Source organism: Oenanthe melanoleuca, chromosome 9, assembly GCF_029582105.1.
Source record: "Oenanthe melanoleuca isolate GR-GAL-2019-014 chromosome 9, OMel1.0, whole genome shotgun sequence".
In the NCBI taxonomy this organism is placed as follows: Eukaryota; Metazoa; Chordata; class Aves; order Passeriformes; family Muscicapidae; genus Oenanthe; species Oenanthe melanoleuca.
Window position 1 is genome coordinate 4318509 of NC_079343.1, and position 14688 is coordinate 4333196.

Sequence of the window (14688 nt, forward strand, 5' to 3'; positions counted from 1 at the left end):
GTTTAAAGGGATCTGGGGATTTGGGCTCCAGGCAGGACCTGGCTGGGCAGATTCTTGTGGAAAGAGCTCCTTGGCAGGGGCTTCAGCTTGTGAATTATCTGCTTTATGGTGAAAAATAACCTCTTGTTTAGTAAGTTACGTTAATGTTTGAAAGTGAGCAACTTTTAAAATTCCAAACCATTATTTAAAATGTAAACTTGGTATTTTATATTTGTCTTAAATAAGCTGAGTGCTTGAGATTTTACCAGGATGTTAAATCCACCTGCTGGCATTAATTTCCACAAAAATACGTGACCATGAAGTTGTTACCTGGGGCCACCTGGGCAAGTGGCACCAGCCACAGTTTGAATTTTGCCCTCCCCTGGCCCCAAACCAGTTATTCCAGTCATCCCAAAATCCCTCTGTGGCCTCCCTGCATGTGGGGATCCATGTCAGGGAATTGACTGCTGGAAAAGGATTCCCTGATGTTAAACTTGGCTTGGGAATGTTGCTGAGTGATCTGACACTAATGGATTTTAACAACCTGGGAGTGTGTCTGGCTTTCTGCTCCTCCTGCCTTTTTCATGTGTTTGCTGAGCTTTTGGGAATGCTGCTTCAGATCAAACACCAAAATGAACAAGATCTCACAAAATACCAGCGTCGTTTTTTGTGGTGTGGCAAGTAGGTCTCTAATGCTGTTAAATGATTTTTTGCTTTGAAACAGCCTTTTATTTTCAATGTGTGAAATGCTAGCTGTCACTACTATAAAAATAAATTATGTGAAATCTTTGATTTGTCAGAGCTGGGATATTATCACCAAGTGTGAAATATTTTCTGCTTCTACCCCTGAGTGGAAAAAGCAAAGAGAAGAGTGAGGTCTGGAATTTTCAAAGCTGTTTAGCAACAAGAACAGTTAATTTTAATCTGATGCCAGCGTGCTGAGGCTCTTTGATAGCAGTACCCAAGCATAGGAAGTAATTCTTTGTGGTAAAGACAGCCTTGACTGCTGCAGCCAGGAAGTTCAGGCAAGTACCTCCTCCTGATTTTTGGGATGAGGCTATTTTGCAGTAACCAAAGTATGTGTTGGCTGAGGGCTCATTGCTTTTGTGAGTGCTGCTTTTTCTTTTCAGCCCTTTTGGGCCTATTTACAGGGATTTTATATATATATGTATGTTTTTTTAGAGGGAATTGGTGTTGAGATTTTTATATTGTTTTCAGGTAGCTGCTGGAAATGAAAAATAAAAATTCATGATAGTTCAGTAGAGCTGGTTTGGGTGGTTCCTTCACAAGCAGGGCTGTGTTTTAATATGTGGTTGTGATGTGTTTTATTTCCCTGTTCATTAGCAATTATTCCACTGTAAAATATTTTACTTCTGAGAGGCATAATTCTCCTTTTCCTTGGCTTGTTGTGTGCATGCTGGAAAGTCTTTTTGCAGCACAAGGAAATGTACTCAGTCTTGGTAAACCTGGATGGAGTTTTGCTGTGGAAGAAGTTAAGACTTCTGGTGAACCTGTACATCCACATTAATCTCACTAGGCCTTGGAGCATCTCAAATAATAAAGTTTTAATGTCTTAAAAATTAGAATGAAGGGTAAGGGAATAAACTGAAAGGGTAAATGAAAATACTGAGATGAAATGATTTTTAATTTGGTTTAATTTGTGGTAGTGATCACTGCTACTCCTGCAAAACAAAATTTTTACTAACACCATCAGGATTTAAATGGCTTTTTTTTAAATTTTATTTTTATTCTCTCATTGCTGCTAAGAGGTATTTGTCAGACACATGAGTTTTATCTTGTAATACATTGGGCAGGGCTCCTGGGAGATCTTTCTTGCTCTGTGATTGGAGATCTTTGGCAGCACCTTTTTGCCCTCTCGTGCTTGGCTAAGAGACTGGTGGTGGATGCACTTTATTTCCTCAGTACTTCCAAAGCCCATGGACCAGAGCAAGATGCCAGCTTTCTAAATTTAAACACATCTGAACTGGAGAAGTCTTTGTTTCGAGGATCTTGGTCAAGATTTGAAGTAGATGTGGCTTTCATCCCACGCTGCTCTGCTTAACAAGAGCAACCATGTTTCCTGTGCTACTGAAGCAGCTTTTGCTGCCCAACCCTGAGAGGTTTTATCTAATAACTTGTCAGTAATCCTCAGCACTTGGGGTCTTTCTTGTCCCTTTCTCTTGGTCATGTTTTTAGTTTCCTAAATGAGATGAGGATGCTGTCAGTACTTTCTTTTGGTTTCTTACTCGCTGCCTCTGCTCTCACACATTCTGGTTGTAGAATCCCAGGATGATTTGGGTGGGAAGGGGCCTTAAAGCCCAGCCAGTCCCAACCCCTGCCATGGGCAGGGACACCTTGCACTGTCTCAGGTTGCTCCCAGCCCTGTCCAGCCTGGTGTGGAGCACTTCAGGGATGGGGCAGCCACAGCTCCTCCACAGTGGATGATGGGCCATTTCCCAGTGAGCAGAGTGGGACAGATGGGTGGCAAGGGGCTGCTCAGATTGATAATCTATGGGCTCTATCTTTGCTGCCAAGTTTAATAGAGATCTTTATCTCTGTTTTGCTCTATTGAAATGGCTTACTGAAATTTGCTTCCTGTTTTCTTAACAGTTGAAAGGACCTGAGAAAATTTTCCTTTAGATGACAAACTCTTGGAAAGCTGACCACTTCTAAAGGGATGGCCTTCTTCCATAATTACAGTAAAATTTATGAAGAGAAGAATTTTATTTCCAATTAAAAAATACAGACATTTGGACTTTCATAAACACAAAAAATCATAAGCATTTCATGCTCATTTTTTTGCAGCAAAGATGTTCTATGCCCTTGTTCTGATGTTCACCCTTGCTACTGGTATTGTGAATTAAAAAGAGGAAGATTTGGAAGGCATCAGATTGTTGTGCTGGGTGATGTGAGGTGCCCGATGTGGTGACTGCAGTGTCATTGTGGTGGATACCAGCTTGTTGGGAGGATTCTGTGAAATGAGATTTTGGAGCTGGGATGTGGCCCAGGATTTGCTTGGGCTGCTGTTTGTATTCTTCTGGCTGAAGGAATGGATTACTAGTGCTGCCTCCCCTCAGCCTCCTGTGGTGAGGGCTCAGTGAGGCTGGAGGTGAAGACAGTGATGGGATTTGTTCTTGTGCTGATAGAACAGCATGAGCAATGTCTGGTGTTTTCCCATAATTATCCTCATGCAGTGGAATTATTTCTATTCTATATTATTTTCTTTCTTATTTCTATTAAAATAAATAGCTTTAATTTGGAATTGGGCTGCTGTCTGTGTGTGAGGACATCATGGACAGACACCTCTGTGTTGTCCCTGAGTTTGTGTTTTGTGGATATCAGATGCTGGTCTTGGAGGTTTGTTTTATGTGAGTTGAGTCTCACCATCACAAACATCTTCATCTGCTTTGTAATTGCACAGCTGTTATTGGGGCAAGATAATAAGGTAGAACAAGGTCTGAGAACTGCATCCTTTTGGTGTGTAAATGCCTGAGCCTCATGAAAATGACTTTTCTGGAGTTTTATTCCTGCTCTGTCATATTTCTCTGAAATCTAATTCTGCCTATAGGAATGCCATTCATTGTTTAATGAACAGGCACAGTTACCTATGCTTATGTGTTAAACTCAGAATTTGTACTACAATGTAAGTAGATTTTTTTTTCAAGTCTTTTGCAGCTTTCTAAGTGCAATATTATGTTTTGTCAACTGTTTCAATATTATTTTAACTTGACAGCTTCCTTTGAAAGCTCTTCAGATTCCCAGGGTGCTGGTTATCCTGCCGGGTTGTAGTTTTCACAGGCCTTTTGTCTACTCAGTTGGTACGGTGTTCTTCATTTTGTATTTTTATTTTTTAAAAAGTATTTCATTCTTGAGCTGTAAAATCAGTTTTTTGTGGCTGTGGTGCTGCTGCATCCTGTATAAACACCCATGGATTGTAACTCTCTGGAAGTGTACTAATATTGGTGGGATGTATTAAATCACTTTGAAAATTCAGTTTGCTTAACCACTCACAACTGGTGTTTAAAGCATTGTACATTTATTTAAATATCTATGTTTAGGGCATTTTTATCATACATTTGATTTGAAAATTGTAGGCAGTGTATGAGGTCGTCATATTAACACAAATGTTGGAGCTTTTCATGTTTTTTTCCCTGCATACTGGCTCCTGTACTTGTCCTGTAGGCTTGGCAAAAATCAATTTCCACATCAGCATAAGAATTATTTATGTATTTTGAATTATGATATAGTTCCATGCTTTTTGGCTGCTTAATATATTTTGATTTGTAGCCTGTGCACCAGCTCTAGTTGGTTTGGGTTTGTTTGCTTTGGCACTCTAGATAAAAACCTGTTTATGGGAAAGAAGAGTGAGAGAGCTGGTTTTACTAGGAATGACTTCAAAAAGAAAAATCAGAAAGTTAGTTTAAAAACTCATTCTGGCAGCCAGTATTTGAAGTGGAAATTGTTATTTCCAGTGTCCAAATGAGTGCTCTGGCTCTCTGAAAGGCATTCAAGAACATTACCCCAAATTTCAGGGAATTTGCTGCATTAAGCTGTAAGTGAATGTGTAGCTGCTTGTATGGGTGCAAGTAATTTTAAAGTGGAAAATCTGTAAGAGCTTACAAGGAAAACTCTGTCAGTGTCACAGCAGAAGTACTGGAGTGTGAACTGCAGCAAGTCGTTTCCAGAGCACCTCTGCTTTGCTCATTTTTTTCCCTTTCTTAAGGAAAACATGATTACAGTATTTTGTTTTTCTGCTGAGGAATCCAGGTCTAATGTTCAGGATTGTATCTGAGTATTCAGGATAGTTTGAATTCGTGGCAGCTGTGCTTTGTACTTTTTTCTACTGTTTATTTTGTCTTGAAACAGTGGGGAAGGGGTTGCCTGGAATGCACAGTTGTAAACCTCATCTAGGTACTTCACTTCTCCTAATTGACCTAAATATGCCAGGAAAAAAACAAAATAAAAAGTTGTGTCCTTGTAGAAAATCTTCACACCTTATCAGTGTAATGAAGATGTGACAGTGCTGAAACACTGTGACAGAAGTGTGAGCAAAGTTTCACCGCTGAGCTCTGCCAGTATTTTACTAAGATCTGATTTCATCCTGAGCTGCTGTGGGCAGGGAAGTATTGGGGTGACCCTTCCTGAGCTTGTTGCATTCTCATTTAATTTAAAGATGCCACTGGGAATTTTGCATCCTGCTCTGGAGTCCTCAGCAGAAGGAACATGGACCTGTTAAAGTAAGTCCAGAGGAGTTGCTCTGAGAGCTGGAGCTTCTCTGCTCTGGGCACAGGCTGGGAGAGCTGGGGGTCTCCAACCTGGAGAAGAGGAGAAGGGAAGATGATTCCAGGGAAGACCTTCTAGTGTCTGTAGGGGGATTAGAAAAAAAGAGGGAGAGGTTTTTTACATGGCAGATTATAATAATAGAGTGGAGAATGGTTTTAAAATAAAAGAGGAGAGATTTAGATGGGATGTTGGGAAGTTGTTCTTCTATGGGAGGGTGATGAGGCCCTGGCACAGTTGCCTAGAGGAGCTGTGGCTGCCCCATCCCTGATCCAAGGCCAGGTTGGGCAGGGCTTGGAGCAGCCTGGATAGTGGAAGATGTCCCTGCCCAGGGTGGGGATGGAATGACGTGGGCTTTATGGTCCCTTCCCCAAGCAGCTTTCCCAGCTATCAGCACTGAACTTCCTGCTGCAGAAGTGGATGCTGCAGGGAACCCTATTCCTGTAGCAGTTTCCATGCTTGAAGTAGTCAGTGTAGTCTGCTGTGACACAAATGGGATATAGCTCTCCCAGGAGAAATGCTCTCTAGTTTCTGTGTGGTGCTGCTGGAATATGCTTAGGAAATGAGCCGTGTCCACCAAAGCCATCTCTGGGCAGGGTTTGTTTTTGCTGGGCTCAAGTGCTTTTGGTATTTACAGCTCCTGCATTTGATTTTTCTGAAGGCTTTGCTCTCTCTGTGCTGGGTTTGTGTGCAGTGTGGGTTGGAGAAAGGAAGCATCTTGAGCTTGTGTCACACAGGGCTTTCAGCAATCTGGTGAACCTTTCCCAGGGGCTGTGACTGTCTGGTCAGCAGCTGTACCTGTGTCCCCCTGGGATTTCCCCCCTGTGGCATTTTGTGGCAGGTTGGCACTCCTGGAAGGAGAATCAAGGGTTTGGCCCCAGGACTGCTCTGCTGAGCTGAATTTCCCACTATCCAATGGTTATTGTGGTTGGAGCAAGCCTTGGGCAGCCACTAGAGAGAAACAAAGAGCTCTATTCTGAGTGCCTGTGAAAAAGAGAGCTCTTCTGGAGGGAGACATTTCATCTTTCCCCTTTGTCTTCTCTCTTTTTATTCCTTTTTCCCTTAGCTGACATTTGACAGCTCTACCAGTGTGATGAGAGAGTGCCAGATCCCTTAACCTTAGAATCTTTCTGGATTTGCCACCCTCATACACACTTCATGTTACCTCTTCTTTTTCCTATTACCTCTAATCTGGATGGGGAAGCCTTGGCCTTGTCTTACCATTGCTCAGTAATATTTTGTGGTTAACAAAAAAGGTTTAAAAAGTGCTTTCATTCTGTATTGGCATTACTTCTGCACCTCAGCCTGAGGTTTTTAGAGTTCTGTTGCATGGTGAATCTCCAGGTTAAAGAGCTGGGAACGTTATTGAAACAGAAATACATCAAGATGTACAGGTGTCTGTGTAGGGCAGCCTTTAGTCAAAATAACTTTTGCTCTGGAATGTGTGGTTCCTCCCTGTAAATGTCAGCTTTAATTAAAAGAGAATCTCAACAATGAGATACAGACTTTTTTTTTTTCCTTAATTTTCTTGTAAACTTTTCCTTGCCCTTTTCCCTATTCTCCTTTGATCTTTAGAAAACCTCAGCTATAAAAATAAAGGCTGAAAAGTGTCTGCTAGGTGGTGAAATATGAGTAAGCACAAACACCCCCGACTCACGGATTTGCATGTGCTGCTCCCGCCTCTGGCTGCCTTGTCTGCCTTCAGTTGACTCAGGATTTTTCAGGAGGCAGAAGAAGGATAATTTCCTCGTTCAGCACTGAACAGGCTGGTTCAAACACCTTGGATCATGTGTTATCATTGTGCATCTTTGGTTCCTTGAAGGCAAATACTGGCTGCAGGCTGGATAAAACAGTGTGGCCTGAATTTGGTGGGTAGATGGCAACTCCCCAGCCCTGCAGCAGAGGTGGGAACGGATCCTTTGGATCCCTCTGGATTTCATTCCTACTCCACCACTCTCCTTACTCTGTGATCCTGCAAGGGCTGCCTCAGAGAAAGGTGGGATTGGGCATTTGTGTCCATCAGCTCATCCCTCTGCCTTGTTTCTGTGTGCTGCTGTCATCAGCTGCCTTCCAGAGTGAGTGTTCCTGCCAAATTTAGGGGAAATGGGAAATCAAGGCAGTTGGGAAGTCACTTCTGAGGCCCATCTGGTGTTGTCACCTGTGGTGTTTGAGGTCTGTCAGAGATGATAAAGCAGAGGAGAGGTTCCTGCTTTCTGGTGGTGCAATGCCACTGCAGTTCAGCAGAGCCACATTTATTTCATGAAGCAGAAGTGATGACTCGGGTGGGTGTTGAGTGCTCTGCAGGGTTCAAGGCACAAAATGAAGATGAATCACAGCTTACAGGTGGCCCCAGTATTCAGTGAGCCAAATATCATTAATTTGCTTAAGTTTGCTGTAGCTAATGGTCTTTTACCAGGACTCTTGCCCATCTTGGTAGCAGTCTGGTCCTTCTCAGATTTTTCCTGTTTATTTTTTTCTGTCACAATCCTCCTCAAAAGACTGAGATCACTTTTGATTTCAAAAATGACCTTTTTGCAGCCTGGTTGCTCGTTTTTGGTGCCAGACTTTGCACATCTGCTCAGTGCCTTATGGAGTCAGTAATTGCTTCAGGTTGTAATGGACTTTGGCAATGGGTTTGAAGAATATTTTCCTTTAGGAAGCTTAAGAAACTCTTTCAAATACCCCTCAATAGGATATTTGTCTTGTGTAGCTCAGTTAATGATAAGCACATCTATTACAGTTTTGGCTATTCCTTCTTCTGTCCTAAAGAGAATTTCCTCTCTGCTTTTTTTATTTGTTCCACTCAATGCTTATTTTTATCTTCTTTTTTCCTCCTAAATCTCTTTATCACTTGGCAGTTAAATAGCAGTTATTTGTGCTATGTTTCTCTTCTATTTGTGTGACTCAGCAAAAATCGTAAGGAAATTAATGGATTGAAAGAAGACAAATTGGAAAGAATTTAGCTGGGTATGTTCTATGTGTCATCCAGTCAGATTTTGGCAAATCAGTCTGAGGTTCTCCTACATCCTCTTTAAGAGTGGGAATATTTTGTGTTTCCTCTGCCAGCTGTAGCAATAAGGATGGCAAGGAGGGACCTGACCTGAGTATAAACTTCATAATAGTTGGTTTGGTTACTGTGTCCCTTTGTAAATCCTAATGACAAATTGGTTTACCTCAGATATTTTTTATTTCTGGAGTTTTTTCCAGCTGTTCTCTCAGCTGCATAGTTTGAAGGGCGAATGTCTTGCCTGTTTGTGGTTTAAATTAGGGAATCTCTGCTTATTCAGAGTATTTTTGGTCAGCATAGATTCCTCTATGCTCCCATAAAGAAAAGCAAAATAAAAACTTGGTTTTCACACATTTGACCAAATGCTCTTTTGGAGACCCCCCCCTAAAGCTGGAAGGAGAGATTCCAGCACATCCCATGGAAGTTGGTACCTGCTTTTCCAGAGGAGGGATGGCTCTGAGCATTGGAGTGTCTGCAGGTGTTTCCAATAACCATAGGTGGAACAGATTATCCTGCTGGCTCTTCCCAGCCCTTAGCACAGTTACTCCTGTCCGTGCTTTTGCACGAGTCTTCTCTTGGCAGGCAGAGGATCTGGGATTATGTTGGCCAAGTCTGCAAGAAAGCAATTCTTTGTCCGCCTCTGCTGGTTTTTTTTGCATGGTTTTCTCAGTTGAAATGATGAGATAAGTATTTTTAGTCTCTGAAGGTAGTCTCATTCTGTTCCAAAAAACTCCTTTTTGGATCTGATTAAATAAATCTCGTGGATCCAAATGCTTTAAGTTGGAAAGTTAGACATCCCAAAAGACTTGTTTTGTTTTTCATGGAGAAGACAGTCTGAGATGTGCTGGTTTTGTGAATATTTCTGCAGCAGTGAAATAATTTCAAGCTGTTGAGCTGCTGAACTAAGAGGCTGTTAGTGATGGGGCAGGAAGCTGTGGCTAGGTAGCACCATCTGAATAAAAACTTGTCAGAAAGCTGCTTTCTGCTAATCCCTGGGAGGAAGTGAGCTATAATCAGCACTAAGTGAGCTAATCGCAGGAAATCTATTGCTCAACAGGAACCTTTGAAAAAAAAAAAAAGGAGGGGGGCAGGGAGAGAAGAATACCCATAGAGAATTTTCATTCTGCTTTTGTACTCCAGAATCTGTTTGATGTAAGAAAATCGAATATCTGATGAAGTAAGCCATCCTCCAATCTCCACTTTAAAACTACACCTCTTTTCCAGAATAATGAAGCATCAAGTCTCATCTCTTCCAGTACGGTGATTTTCAGGTATTAGGAGGTGGTGGTATGGGGAGGCTGTGTTTAAGCAAACTGCCAAAACCCCTGGAGGCCTGGGGGCAATGGGAATGAGTCTCCAGGCATTTTCAGCAAGGGTTTTTATATTATAAAGCAAGAGTGGGACATGACTAAATCTGCCTTGTCACACCAGTCTTTCCTTGGAGCACCACTCACTACCTCTTGTATTGCTCTTGTGTGGTCTTTTTCACATGACACTTTCTGCCTTGAGATTTGTTTCCTGGACATCTCCTTTGCTCTTTTCCTCTGCTCTGGTTGTGGCTGTCTTGGATGCAGTGACAGCTGTTTCCAGTGGCTCTCTGGGAAGTGGTGAAGCCCTGCCTGGAGATGCTGCAGTGGTAACTCACTCTTCTCAACACTTCTCTGCAGGGACTGCACCCACCAGCAGCCCTTCCTTCATTTTTGGCCTCTTTTCTTTTCTTCAGTTCCTTCTGTGAAGCCACAGACAGTTTTGCTCTGCCTTCAAGCTGTGTGCATGGCCCAAGTGTTTCATAGTTCAGGTGTTGTTCCTAAAGTATCCTGCAGCTGTAGTGGCACATCAAAAGCAAAGTTGTTTCTTAATGCCTTAAATTTATTACTCTTCCTTTTTGGTCAGCCCTGCCAAATGGACTTAAATGTGAGGTTTGTGCTGCTCCTTCTGACATGTGCTGCTGATAGTAAATGAGCAGAGTAATATTTATCTGCTGTGAAGAGCTGAATTCAGTTTGCAGCTTTCAGAGGCTCATGTGACAGATTTATTTGATGTATTTCACTGACTCAGCTCCTCAGAGATCAGTGGCAGTGTAAAGCACAGTACTGTGTGCCAAGAGCAGGAATTGAGGGACATGTTATCAAGCAGCTCTGATCTGGATGTGTTTTGTTTTGGTTTCTTTTTCCAGGCAGTAGCCTGATGTAGTTTTGCGTCGTATCCCAGGCAGTGAAACACAGGTGCAGCTTAGACTGCTCAAATACATTCATTTGAACACTTAAGAAGACAAATTCAGGTCATTGTGATGTGAGAACTTTCTATACCAGCTGTTTGGTTTGGCACACTGTGCCATCTTCCTGCCCTGCTCAGGGCTTTGTAAGGCTCGTGTGTGTGCACTGTAATCCGGATTTCAAACTGAATCTGCCCAAATACAAGTGCTCCAGGAAACATGTGAGTGTGCACTGTAGCAGATAGCAGAATGATTGACTTCTGTTTTGTTTTATTTCCTTGCAACCTTTTATTCCTTTTTTCCTTTTAGTTCCTTTCCTTGTCTGTAAGCATAAAAATGTCCTTTTGTAGGATCAGGGGAGCTGAAGAGCAGTGCAGGGCTTCAGCTGGGAGTGCGTGTCAGGCTCCATCCCTGTCACGAGGGAGCCTGCACAAGAGCCCTGCTTAGGAAGTCCTTCAGGAAGCAGCCCAGCTTTATGCTCACACAAGGGGAACTGAGGGGGACAAACAACAAAAAAGGGCAAGTCAAAGCCAAAGCATTCAGACTGATGTGCTGCAGCAGAGTGTGTTTGTCACTGCCCAATCCTCACTTCAGCTTTTACTCACTGCCAGGGTTACATTTCTCTGGGTGTTTTCCCACCAGGGCTGTCTCTCTTCTGTGACCTGGCCTTGACCGTGGGTTTTCAGGCCCTTTCCATCCCCAAAAGAGGAAAGACAGTGAGCAGCAGGATGTAGATTGTAAAAATGAAACTTAGCACATGTGAACATGGTGGGCAGGTCCCTGCAGGGGTTGGGAGGGACAGGAGGTGTGTTAAACTACACAAGGAGCTCTGTGTGTGTCTTGCCTCAGCCTCTCTGGGCAAAGGTGAGAAGGTTAATGGTGCTGAGGTCACTGTTGGACTCAGTGATCTGAGAGATCATTTCCAAGCTAAATGATTTGATGGGAAAGAGGAGTTGTGGTTGTGAGAAACCTGGTTCCAGGTCTCCCAGCATTGGTCTTGAGGGATTTAAAACACCCAAACTTTGCTGAACACACTCTGCCACCTCTGCAGAAGAACACATTTGTTCTTTGGCTGCTTAGGATGGAGAGAGCACTTACTTTTTACTGCCCTAGTGCAGGGCAAGATACATTTGTCAGAAGGAGGGAGGAGTGATATATACTGGGGAAGAGAACTGAGAATCAGAGCCCTGTGGTCACCAGCACTGGCACCTGTGAATGTGTTTTGTGGATTAGGCAGCAGAACTGTGGGGAGAAAAGCTTTTAGCTGTTTTTGTTTTTGTCTTTTTGGGAGTGTCATGGGCTGCAGTTGTGTCCTGTGGTGGGACTGAGCCTGTCTGAAGGCTGTAGTTAAGTGTTATTTGCAGCTTCTCAGCTCGTCTCTGTGGTTCAATCCATTGCTTTCTAGTTCTTGTATTAAATGTAGTGTGAGTAGTGATTGTGGGGGAGCTGCTGATGTGCTTGAATACGTTATTATTGCTGGTATTTCCTTCTCTGGCAAAGATGAAAGTGAATCCTTCTTCCATGTATTACCTTTAGCATACTTTTGTGAGGCTGCTCAAACTCAGGTTAACTATTTTAGTAAATGTCTCAGCCAAGCTAAAACACCCACCCTTACTTATGTTGTCTGATTGTGTCAGAGAAATATGAACCTGACATCCCCTTTGCTGGCAGGCACTGGAAAAAAATTCCCCATGTCTCTGCAATTCCCTGCACAAGGAGTGAATCAGCAGGGCAGGCACGTGGGTAGTGGTGCAGGAGTGGTTCTGTCTGGCTGCTGCCATCTGAACAGGCTCCTTCTCTTCTTTGGAGGCTGGGAGAGCAGAAACAGAGCTTTGGGGGGTATTTGCACTCTTGCTTAAATGTTTTGTGTTTTTTTTAAATCCCTGCTCCAGTCATAGCCCGTAATGCCAAACCTCTGTAGCTGTTTCCAGATACTTCCTGATGCTGTGGAAACTTTACTTGCATGATGAAGGCAGGATAAGGATAAAGGAGAGGGGAGCTGCTCTTTTCTTCAGCTGAGTGCAGAAGAAAGAGAGCTGGATTTGAACCTGGACAAAATGATTGATTTTTCAGAATCAGAACTGTGCTTCCTGGTGTGAGCGGAGCTGTTGTCATTTATTTAAATGATAGTTCAAAGCAGTTGTGCTTTGAAATGGGCCTTCATGCAAACAAGGTTTGAATTCAGTACTTTATTATATCAATGATCTTTCAAACAGCCACTCAGAAATTCTACCATGTCTTGTTAAATAAATCAGTTTAAATTTTTCCTTAGAGCTGAGGTTTTCCTAGACCACAGATGTAGTGAGCTGGAAGGGTTTTGGTGCTGGAGCCAGTCCTCGAGGTGGGAAGCTGATGCCTGAGCTCCTTCTGTCCCTCCAGTTTGCTCCAGCAGCCCCACAGGTTGTTTTCCTGCTGTGGAGCTCCTGGGTTGCACTTTGAGCAAGGTCAAGGATGTCTGTGAGCACTTGGAACAGGCAGCAGCTGATCAGAGCTGCAGCTCTGAGGGTTCTGCTCAGATGCTCTGCACCAGCATCTGTTGTACACAAGCTCCTTGTAGCACTGATTCTTTCCTGAAATTCATTTGGATTTCCATATCCTTCCTTCCAGCTTGTTACTTCACAGTCTCTTCTTTTGAGCACACGTGATACTAAGGAATAATTTGTTTTGGATCAGGACTGAGTATTGTGTCACTGAAAAGGCAGGATTTTTACTAGAGTGAAAATTTTATTTTAAAATTACATCAGCAGAAGTACAGTTTAGTTTGTTTTTTGTTTTTGGTGGGGTTTTTTGTTTCTTTTTTTTTTTTTTATTTTTAAAGTTTAATTTATAGCCTGAATACCACATGACAGTATTGTTAATTTAGTGACTGGCCTGTCTAAGGGAGTGTGTGGTTTGGAGGGCCAAGTCTGTTCTTGTCCAGTTTCAGATGCAGGTAAGTTGTTTAGCCTGACATCCTGCTCTTGCTCTTGTCAGACAGCTCAGAAAAAGTGCTCAGATGGAGGAAGTAATAGGGTTTGCTTTAGAAAAATACAAAAGGTCACTCATGGTGTTTTCTTTGTCCAGTGTACCACTTTGGCATTCAGTTTATCTGATGCACTTATTTACCTGCTATGGTTTATTTGGCTGGCTGATTGCATTTGTTGCAAAGAAGACATTTTTTGTTTTACCTATCCCCATTTGGATACCTAAGGACCCTATATCCACCTCTGTTCTGAGGCCTGATTAACAGGAGGGACATAGATTATGGTCCCCTGTACTATCATCACCCCAAAATCAGCTTCAATATATATCTGTATATATCAATATGTATATAGAGGAATATATACATATATATATATATATATCAGTTTGATTTGGTGAATCTACTGTGTATATATGTTTATAAGGCAAATACTTTATTTGATTTATACATCTCAAATGGGTAGCATGTCCTTGCTGCAATGTCTTGTAAGGGAAGCATTTGGAATTAAAATCCCTGTGGGTTGGCTGCTCAGGCCTGCTGTTGGCTTGCAGGAGACTTAATTTTTGTCCCCCATATTATGGTACAAAACAAGACAATCTTGCAGATAACTTGCAACATCTGAAAGAGCAATCAGTAAGTGGATTTGGAAGAGTGTTGGGAATCACTGGCTGATTCACAAGTGCATCCCTGCAGCCACATTCAGGTGGCAGGAATGTTTATAATTCCAGAAAAGGGCTCCAAGACAGGGATGTGTAGGTGGGTGCTGCACAGCTTGGAGTGTTCTTCCTCCTGGCCTCCAAGTCATGAAACAACCAGCATGTGTCCAGTTTCTCCTGCTCTGCCAGAACATTGTGCTGCTTGTGCCTCTGATGATATTTTACAGAAATTGCATGCTTTCATGGTCATTTATGGGGATAATTAATCTCCTTGAGCTTCACAACATAAACCAGGGTGCTGCTCCAGTCCAGGCTGCTGGCCTGATTTGTGTGCCTGTGCTGGGATTTGGCAGCATTCAGCCACCCTGTGAGATGCCAGGGAATGACAGCCCCTGTTGTTTTAATTCTGCTGGGCAGGATGCAGGTGCTGTGTTGTTGGGAACACAGTAATTGAGAGGGGGTGGCACTGCCTTGTCGTGGCTCTTGTATCGTGTGAGTCATGCCTTGAGATGTGATGGGAAGCTGGTGGGCACCAGGAGGCCACTCATTTCCCAGTGAAATTCCATTTCCCTTGTTGTGAGAGGAGAAG

The 14688-nt window shown here is 42.9% G+C and overlaps 1 protein-coding gene across 1 annotated transcript in view; it reads left to right on the forward strand.

Annotated features, from left to right (window-relative positions):
• Positions 1-14688, forward strand: part of PAK2 (p21 (RAC1) activated kinase 2) — a 41666-nt gene that overhangs the window by 5058 nt on the left and 21920 nt on the right. The window lies entirely within an intron of this gene.